Source organism: Patella vulgata, chromosome 7 (genome assembly GCF_932274485.2).
Source record: "Patella vulgata chromosome 7, xgPatVulg1.2, whole genome shotgun sequence".
Lineage (NCBI taxonomy): Eukaryota > Metazoa > Mollusca > Gastropoda > Patellidae > Patella > Patella vulgata.
In genome coordinates, this window is record NC_065885.2 from 42,552,881 (window position 1) to 42,563,402 (window position 10,522).

Sequence of the window (10,522 nt, forward strand, 5' to 3'; positions counted from 1 at the left end):
ATGGACTCTCGATAGAGAAAGTTAAAAAAAAAAGTTGCGGTTAAGATTTCGAGATACAGGCGTCCAAATACGCCCAAAATCAGAAAATACTTGATTTTCAGCTTGTAATATTTTGCTGCTTGGTCATAGTATCCGTATAAATTGGGCATCATACGACAGTCCATTCCTCGGGCCACTAAACGAAAGCTTACTTCGTTTAATCCATTGATATTGGACGGAGAAATCGAGTTTTTCACCAAAACACCCATTTTTTGATTTTTTTCCGAAATATCTATCATTATTTCGACTACTTCCGGTTTCCGGATCGTTTTTGAAATTGTTTTATGCAGCGGTCTGACTATATAGCTTTATGTTCCAGGACTTTCAGAACTATCGATTTATCCTTTCCAAAAATTATACGGGTTGGGAAAGTCGAAAAATAAAGGGCGATAACTCGGAATGAAACTTATATTTGTGGAATCGGATGGTCCTCAGGTATCCAAAAATGTAGGTCAAATTTGAAAATTTTGAAAAATAACAAAAATTGTCTTTTAAACAAAATTTTTCATTTTTCGAACGCTAGAAGTCAGCGACGAAGTTTCGAAATTTCAAAATTTTCAACTGCTATCGTCCGAGAAAAGACTCAGGTTTTCTGAAAATATCATTTGTATGAAAATAGGTACAGAATTGACGAAGCTACGGCCGTTTTTTAATTTTTATGCACCGCACGAAATTCGGCCACTTCCGGTCGGCGCAGAAGTTTCAAAAATAGTTTATCAAGTAGCCACCACATGGTTTCCGATAGGAAATTAGGTCCCATATCGGTATCTGTTACAGGCACTGAGAAATAGGCTATGGCGAAAAAAGTAATAATAATAATAAACTAGATCTGCATAGCAGATATCAAAGCTTTCATATAAACTTCAAAAGGGGTTATTAGAATCTATGAATCAACAACCACTCTGACGGAAGATATTCTCTGGGCTAAAAAATCTTTTTTCTCTCAGCTACGAGAGATACGTAGAATTAAACCGGCCCAGAGCCGACCGTGTTGATACGAAGCCGCTTATTTGACATTGACACATAACTGAAGGTGAATAGGCCTACCCGTCCAGTTAATACAATGGGCAATCTCACATCGGTCCACTAAAGAGAGGCACATGCTAGTCGCCCCCTACTTCCCCAAGACATTTAGTCCAAACCTTGACTCTCATACATATAAACCATTTGGTACTACATGTACATGTATTTCGTACTTATATCATATTAAACCCCTCGGCCGCCATGTTGAATCACACAGTATTTAACGTTCTATATCCTAACATCTTTATGAAATCAACGACAAATCTAAACTTGGGCACTCCAACCATTTTTATTTTTACATCATTCAGTTTTTTTTAAAACAGTAATTCTATCACAAATTATAGTGAAGACTGGACCACTAAACTAGTTACCCATCAGTTTTTCTTTGTGTTAATGCGTTCTACATTTTCAAAGCAATGATTCTTATAATGTGCGAGCCGCCATGACACCGGCGGATATTATAACTTCGATAGGCGAGAAACTTCAGGTAGCAGTTGGGTTTCATCAAATCATATAATTATGCGGTACGGCTTCACCTTTATTTCAATGGGAATTGGTTTATTATATGTGCAGTGCAGTTTTAGGTCAGTTTATGTGTAAATTAAGGGAGCTATACATAGGCCAGTAACCTTTTTGTAGTCATTTGACTAAAAAAAACTTGCGGAAAGGAACTCCGTAGGACAAGCCACTACTGTGGCAGGAGTAAGGCGGAAGACATCAGTAGTGGAACCATTTCTAAGTTAATCCCGAAGTGCGTTGCTATTGTAAGAATATATAAAATCGGGTTTCCGATCCGCTTTTTTTTTGTTGTAGTTTGAGTAATGAGTTAGAGCGTATATTTTGTAGTCAAAAAATCATTGCAAATAGAAGACCTCATCCCCACCACCACCAACCTGTAATACACTAGCTAGCTTGTGTATTTCCATATTCCATTTCCGAGAGATAGATAGAGAACACGCGAAATATAAAGTGATTTTTCTTACAATCAGGGACCATAATTCATGAAGTTACGATTCGATATGCGCAAATATCGAAAGGAACCATATCTTTGGGTTATAAACATGCATGTCAAGTTTCATCAAAATCTTTCACTGTGAAAAACCGGGGCTAAGTCATCTGAAATCAAACAAATTTTACAATGTAGGTAGTGAAAACAAAATGTTATGTTAAGCGTTGTTCGAGGGTGGGGTGGGTGCATAAAATTCCAAATGCAAAGGGTTATTTTTCGTGCACGCCAATATGCACACAGGATTTCGATTTTTCGTCCTACCTAAAAAACTGCACGCAAAGTTAGTTGTCGGGCCTTCGGTCAAGAACCACAGACAAAGGGAGAGAACGGGGACCTCTGTTTTGCATACCATCCAAGCGACTAGGCACTAATCCTTGTACCATGGACGAGGGGACGGGCGTTTTTCGTCCCATCGAAACGACTAGACACAGATCCTTGCTAGGCCTTCCATACTTCACCACTGCCAACGGGGAACCACTTTGACCTCGGGTTTCCGTACCATCCAAACGACTAGACACTAATCCTTGCAAGGCCTTCCGTTCTGCAGCAAATGAGCCACGCTGGCCTCGTTTTGTCGTAACATACAAACGACTAGACAATGTTTCATAATTTAGTCATGTTCGCGTGGGTGGGTTGGCAGCAGAATTGATATGTACATGATAGTGACACGAGGAGGGGGGGGGCGGGGTGTACACAAATCACACAAATCAGAGCTTTGTAATACACGCATATACTTGATATACTAAATACACAAATGGCTGAATTTCGAGACATTTCTGGCACTCTTTTATCACATAATGAGAACACTGCATTAATTTCTATATATCAATAAAATATGCCTCAGACCCATTGTTTATTTTTAAATTTGAATTAGACTCGTAACAAAATATATTTTCTGGCAACAAATAGCATATAAATAAAACTAGATTTACTTTCTGATTATTTTTTTTAAATAAAATCATTCCAGGGCTTTTATTGACATTTCAGAAAATGTAGAGTTGGTCCCATGCACTTGAGGCCAAGGTCCTTGAAGTTGTACAGCTGCACCCGGTGACCGATATTTATTTAACGGGGAATAAGTGATAATTCATATTATAACAGTAAATAATTAAAATATCCCATAGGGATTATAATAATATGTATATCATGTAGGTGTGCATGTAGGTTAAAATTGTGACCTCTGTAAATAGGCCCGTTCCTTGCATTTAGTTTTAGAGTTAGGAGTGCTAAAATTGAGAGAGCGAAATGGGGTTGATCGACCACTCGACACAAACTAGGTCATTTCGGGACTAACGTATGGTTCAATTTTATTTCAATAATTCGCTTGCGCGTAGGGGTCTAGCAGTGGGGGGAAACCGGGTGATCCTGAAAAAATACACAGGTTGGACGGGCGACCTACTCCTTGTCACGTACGGAAAGATACCCCAGCAGTCAAAATAGGTCAAAATAGGCGATTTCGGTTTCTAGTGTCGATTCATCGTTACGGTCAGTTTAAAAAATTGTCTTTTAAGGATAATGTGTATAGTACCAATACCTATCACATACGGAAGAGGCGATAAAATCTCTTTGCATTTCCAATTTCAAAATTAATTAAAACCAATATTAAATTCCGAAAATCGTTTTTTTGCTAAAACTCTTTTCTTTTTAATGTGATCAAAATGGGGGTAAAGCACAGAGTCAGGGGTGGTAATGGGCGTATTGTGTCCTAATTTCATGGTTTTCGGACAATCGGTGCCGGTGTCACGGCGAAATTCAACTTTTTTCCCCTCATGGAAGCCGTAAATTGACGCAAGGGGTAGGGTCGCCTGTCCAACCTTGTGGATTTTCTCCGGGTCCTCCGGTTTCCTCCCACTGCTAAAGACCCCTACGCGCAAGCGAATTATTGAAATAAAATTAAACCATATGTTGGTCCCGAAATGACCTAGTTTGTGTCGAGTGGACGTTAAACCCCATTTCTCTCTCTCTCTCTCTCTCTCTCTCCGTAAATTGACTTGAGGCCAGTGTCCTTTAAGTTGTACAGCGGCACCAGGTGACCGATATTTATTTAACGGGGAATAAGTGATAATTCATATTATAGCAGTAAATAATTAAAATATTTCATAGGGATTATAATAATATATCATGTCTGGGTATTACAGGGTTAAAACCAATATTAAATTCCGAAAATCGTTTTTTTGCTAAAACTCTTTTTTTTTAATGGGATCAAAATGGGGGTAAAGCACAGAGTCCGGGGTGGTAATGGGCCTATTGTGTCCAAATTTCATGGTTTTCGGACAATCGGTGCCGGTGTCACGGCGAAATTCCACTTTTTTCCCCTCATGGAAGCCGTAAATTGACTTAGAAAAAAAAACGACGAAAGGCAGGTGACAAGAACAAACGACTTGAACGAATGCAGGTATCACCTTGAAATTTTCAGGGTGCCTAGGTACCAACGTGAAAAGTTGCTCGCCGGAATTTAGTACTCATGGTACCGTTGGTTCCTGTGTAGCGCATGCGCGAAATCAAAACCAGCTAAACTCGAAAACAACCTTGTCGGCACGGAAAACATCAAAGGAGAAATTCGAATTTTTGAAATATTCAAATACCAAACATTCGACCATGATCCAGGCTATCCTCAAATGTATTAATTTCGGTAATAGGAGACAGATTCTCTAAGCCACGACCAATTGTGTATGTTTTCAAGCCCATAAATGTGGATTTTTCACTAATTTTCATTTTCATTTCAAAATGGCGTCCATCAGTTGACCTAAATCAAAATTCTAAACCGATAGATTTTTAGGCTTTCCTTCAAGCATTCAGAAAATGTAACTCTTATGTCTTTAAGTAAAATATTGCAAAAGCCGTATGGACTTTTCACATTTTGAGATGGTGGCACTTCCGGTTTGCTCGACAAACTCCATATTTTGTGTACTCATCAGTACTGTCTTAGCTAGTACAGATTAAAAATTTCAAGGCAATCTGACCTATATTTCGTCGATTTTTTTGAAAACTTTGATCCTTAATTTCACCAAGGGGAGATAATTTAGAAAATTTCCAAGGACATCATTGAAGTCGCATTGGCAAGATCTACTAACATTCTAAATTTCACGAAAATCGCACAACTATTAAAGAAGTTGTCAAATTGGTAATAACTTCCGGTTCGAAATGACAGCGACGAATTTTCGAAATGCCCAAATCCGAAATTGCAGATTTGAAGTCAATGTTTCAAGATACTCAAAGAAAAAAGAATTAGTAAAATAGGTCAAATAGTCACAGAGTTACAGCATTGTAGGTCAAATGCATTCCTTCGTAAAATTCGGTGATTTCGGATTCGTAAAACGTTTTGAAAATATATTTAATCAACAGCCACCACCCATTTTTGGGGGGATAGGTAAAAGTTTCAGAACGATCCTATGGTTAGATTCTGAGAAATCCGATTTGTGGACAAAACACAAAAAAAAAATAACAACTAGATCTGCATAGCAGATATCAAAGCTTTCATATAAACTTCAAAAGGGGTTATTAGAATCTATGAATCATCAACCACTCTGACAGATGTAGAAAGGAATATATTGTTACTAAATCTGTTGTACTGTTTCTTGTTATGGTAAAGAAAACATGAATACAACTATGAGATTTGTATAGAATTGGCATTAATCAATATATTTATTGTTTAATACTACATGTATATTATAGATACAAAGTGAATTAAATGAACCCAATTACATGTACTTTATATAAGCAATGTTTTTTTATTCATCGTTACTTTGAAATCACATTATTTTCATTGATGATAAAAAGGTTGTATTTGTACCGAATCCAAAAAGTATGTTGTATGACATTGCATTATCTGTACCAATTATTTATTTACAAACCAATATACAATGTTTATTTCTACTCCAATATATTTGTTTCAACCCATGATAGTTTATTCACTCTTCTCACTTAAATACAAGAATAACACACGATTAAATTACTGAAACAAGTAATGCTGGTAGATTATAATTTGATATTGTATACCATTTACTCTCTATTAGATAAGACGACGTGGTAATCTGTTAGATAAACATACATGGAAGTATATGTTAGATAACTACAATTTATGATATATTTTAAACCAAGGAAGTGGCCTTTCTAAAAATAAAAAAAAATAAAGGAAAATATATTTCATACAATTGTTATACTGTTACTGTTATCGTGAAGAAACATGATTGTTTATTTAATGTTGTTTATGACAAACATGTACATTTTTTAAATAAGAACAATTATGCTACATGTATGAATAACTCTCAAAAATTATGTTTTCATCAATCCAAGTATTTTTTTATTTGTATTACTTGATTTATACTGAATAAAGATTACACAAACATACAAAATGGTGTTGGCTGTGTGACTGAATTCCTCGTTGAGAAGTGGTATCGGGTGTCCCATAGAGAAGAAGCAAACCCTCCTTGTGATACACTTGTGAACATTTTAAAAGACCCATTTCGCTGTGTTCCAGAAAAATCCCCATTATAGCTAGTGCATTACATGGTTGTTGTTGGGGGAAAGGTGGGTCTTTTCTATTGGCAATGATTTACTTTTTATAGGCCCACATTGAAATGTGGTCGTATATTGTCGTCGCCCCCCTTTTGCTGTTAATATCCGATTGACTTTAAATTTATACGCAGTGTTTAAGGTCATAAGACGAAGAAGCCTTTGATTTGCTCTGCCCAGGCAACGTTCCTGTGCTCCGATTGCCTTCAAATATGCACAGAATGTACCTTGGGATTCTAGCTATCACAAATTAAAAATAGAAGAGTGTTGGATTCCGAGAACGTTCAAAATAAATTCAAAACCCGCCCTCAACAATCAAAGGTTTTTTGCTTAAAAAATTGCCGTATTTTATCGAATTTTTATTGTTCTTGATATCTGAGGATTTTTCTCAATTTAGTTTGTGATAAATATCATCGCGGCGCAGCCAACCGCTAGAAATTCCAGAGATTTGGACCACCGGAATGATGCCTCAGCAGTCAAAAAAGGTCAAAATAGGCGATTTCGGTTTCTAGTGTCGATACATCGTTACGGTCATTTTAAAAAATTGTCTTTTAAGGATAATGTGTATAGTACCAGTACCTATCACATACGGAAGAGGCGATAAAATCTCTTTGCATTTGCAATTTCAAAATTAATTAAAACCAATATTAAATTCCGAAAATCGTTTTTTTGCTAAAACCTTTTTTTTTTTTAATCGGATCAAAATGGGAGTAAGGCACAGAGTCCGGGGTGGTAATGGGCGTATTGTGTCCAAATTTCATGGTTTTCGGACAATCGGTGCCGGTGTCACGGCGAAATTCCACTTTTTTCCCCTCATGGAAGCCGTAAATTGACTTGAAGCCAGGGTCCTTGAAGTTGTACAGCTGCACCCGGTGACCGATATTTATTTAACGGGGAATAAGTGATAATTCATATTATAGCAGTAAATAATTAAAATATTTCATAGGGATTATAATAATATCTATATCTTGTCTGGGTACAGGGTTAAAACCAATATTAAATTCCGAAAATCGTTTTTTTGCTAAAACTCTTTTTTTTTAATGGGATCAAAATGGGGGTAAGGCACAGAGTCCGGGGTGGTAATGGACGTATTGTGTCCAAATTTCATGGTTTTCGGACAATCGGTGCCGGTGTCACGGCGAAATTCCACTTTTTTCCCCTCATGGAAGCCGTAAATTGACTTAGAAAAAAAACGACGAAAGGCAGGTGAGAAGAACAAACGACTTGAACGAATGCAGGTATCACCTTGAAATTTTCAGGGTACCTAGGTACCAACGTGAAAAGTTGCTCGCCGGAATTTAGTACTCATGGTACCTTTGGTTCCAGCGTAGCGCATGCGCGAAGTCAAATCCAGCTAAACTCGAAAACAACCTTGTCGGCACGGAAAACATCAAAGGAGAAATTCGAATAAAAAATGATACAATGATTTCACACAACAGGCCAGCTATTAGCCTCTCGATTGACAAGAGTTTCATCGCCCTCCATTCATTATAACCAATGTCATCGTGCCCTAAAGAATCAACAAATCAGCTTGCTTATCTCTGCTTACCCTAGGCAAAAAATGCTCATCTTTGAACTCAATCATGACATTGACCTAGTGAACGCCTACACCAAGTTTGAACATTCTAGCTTAATTAGAAGGAGAGTTCTTGTGTTCCAAAGTCCCGGCCCTTCAAATTGCTTCTATTTTTCATTTTCAATTCAAAATGGTGACCATCACGTGACCGAAATCAAAATTCTGATCCGATAGATTTTTAGGCATTCCTTCCAGGATTCCGAAAATATGACGCCCGAGTCTGTAAGTAAAATAGCAAAAAAGCCTTTTTGATTTTTCACGTTTAAAGATGGTGGCACTTCCGGTTCGATCGACAAACTCCATATGTTGTGTACGAATCAGTAATTACTTGTCTAGTATGGAATTTTTTTTTTTAGGTCATTCTGACCTATATTTCGACGATTTTTTTGAAAACTTTGATCCTTAATTTCACCAAGGGGAGATAATTTAGAAAATTTCCAAGGACATCATTGAAGTCGCATTGGCAAGATCTACTAACATTCTAAATTTTACGAAAATTGCACAACTATTTAAGAAGTTGTCAAATTGGTAATAACTTCCGGTTCGAAATGACAGCGACGAATTTTCGAAATGCCAAAATCCGAAATTGCAGATTTGAAGTAAATGTTTCAAGATACTCAAAGAAAAAAGAATTAGTAAAATAGGTCAAATAGTCACAAAGTTACAGCATTGTAGGTCAAATGCATTCCTTCGTAAAATTCGGTGATTTCGGATTCGTAAAACGTTTTGAAAATATATTTAATCAACAGCCACCACCCATTTTTGGGGGGATAGGTAAAAGTTTCAGAACGATCCTATGGTTAGATTCTGAGAAATCCGATTTGTGGACAAAACACAAAAAAAAAATAACAATAATAATCTTAACAGAAACAATAAGCTTTCATATGTAATATGAAAGCTTAATAATAATCTTAACTGAAACAATAAGCTTTCATATGTAATATGAAAGCTTAATAACTAGACCTGCAAGCAGCACTGAACCGGCTTTCAGAAATCAGACAGGAAGTGTGTCATACAATAGCCCATTCATCGAGCTACTAAACGATACTTTAGGTGTTTTAATCCGGTCACACCCGACCGTGAAATCACGATTTTTGCAAGAGCACCGATTTTAACTGGGGTTTTTTAATATCAAATATATTTATATGACTACGGTTTCACCGGTGCCACGTTACCCTAAACATATGTCACTTCCGGTACCAATGAAACCATTAAACAGGTTTCCACATAAGCATTGCACACATCAAATAAAATGGACGCCGAATCAACCAAATCCAGCAATATCAATTCATTTTATACATTTGTTACATGTAAGTGTACAGTATTTCCGGTGATAATGAAAATGTCCAATTAGTTTTATGAAATCAGAAATGGCATAAGGCATCACACGGTGAAAATTTTATGTAAATCGAATAATAATTGCCACTTTTATAGACCAAAAACCTTGAAAAGTGACTTGTATAAAACCGTCTATTTCTCTGCAACCGTACAAGTTAGAAACCATTTTCTGGTATCTGTATGATCGTATGGGTTAAATCTATTTGTTGATTGGAATCAAATATCATAATTTTAAAAACATTACAAATTAGACTCATTTGAATAAAATATCTGTTTTGAAGGCTAAAAATACAGTTTTTGCCAAAATGACGTTACTTCCGGTGATAATGAATATCTTAAATTACTTGTATGAAATCGTAAATGGCATTATGTATCACACAGTGAAACTTTTATGAAAATCGAAGAATAATTGACACTTTTATGGACCAAAAACCTTGAAAAGTGACCTGTTGAAAATCGCCTATTTCTCCGCAACTGAACAAGTTAGAAACAATTTTGTGAAATCTATATGACCTTATGGATTATATTAATATGTGAATGTAAACAAAAAATTAAAATTATTAATACATATTAAATAATTCTTGTTTGAAAAAAATATTGATTTTAAAAGTTAAAAATGCACTTTTTGACAAAATGTCGTCACTGCCGGTGTCAATTTTAAGTTGTAATCAATTTGATACGACGCATACTTGGTTTTTGAATCAAATGGTGTCACTTTTGTGAAAATCCAATAATAATTGACTATTTTACAGGCAAAATAACGAAAATTTTGACTTATGCAAAATTGCCCATTTCTAGGTAACTGCTTATATTACAAACTAATTTTAACATACATTTTCTTCGTATAGATTATAGCTACAAGTTTTAAAAGTTACGTAGAAATATCTGAAAATCTGAAAAGCCTGAATGGGTTGTAAATAGGTCAATTTTACACCTTTTTTCACCTCTTAATCGAATTTGCTCGAAAATGAAATCGAAATTAAAAAAACTGTTCACAACATTTTGTGCGCCTTTAAAGGGCA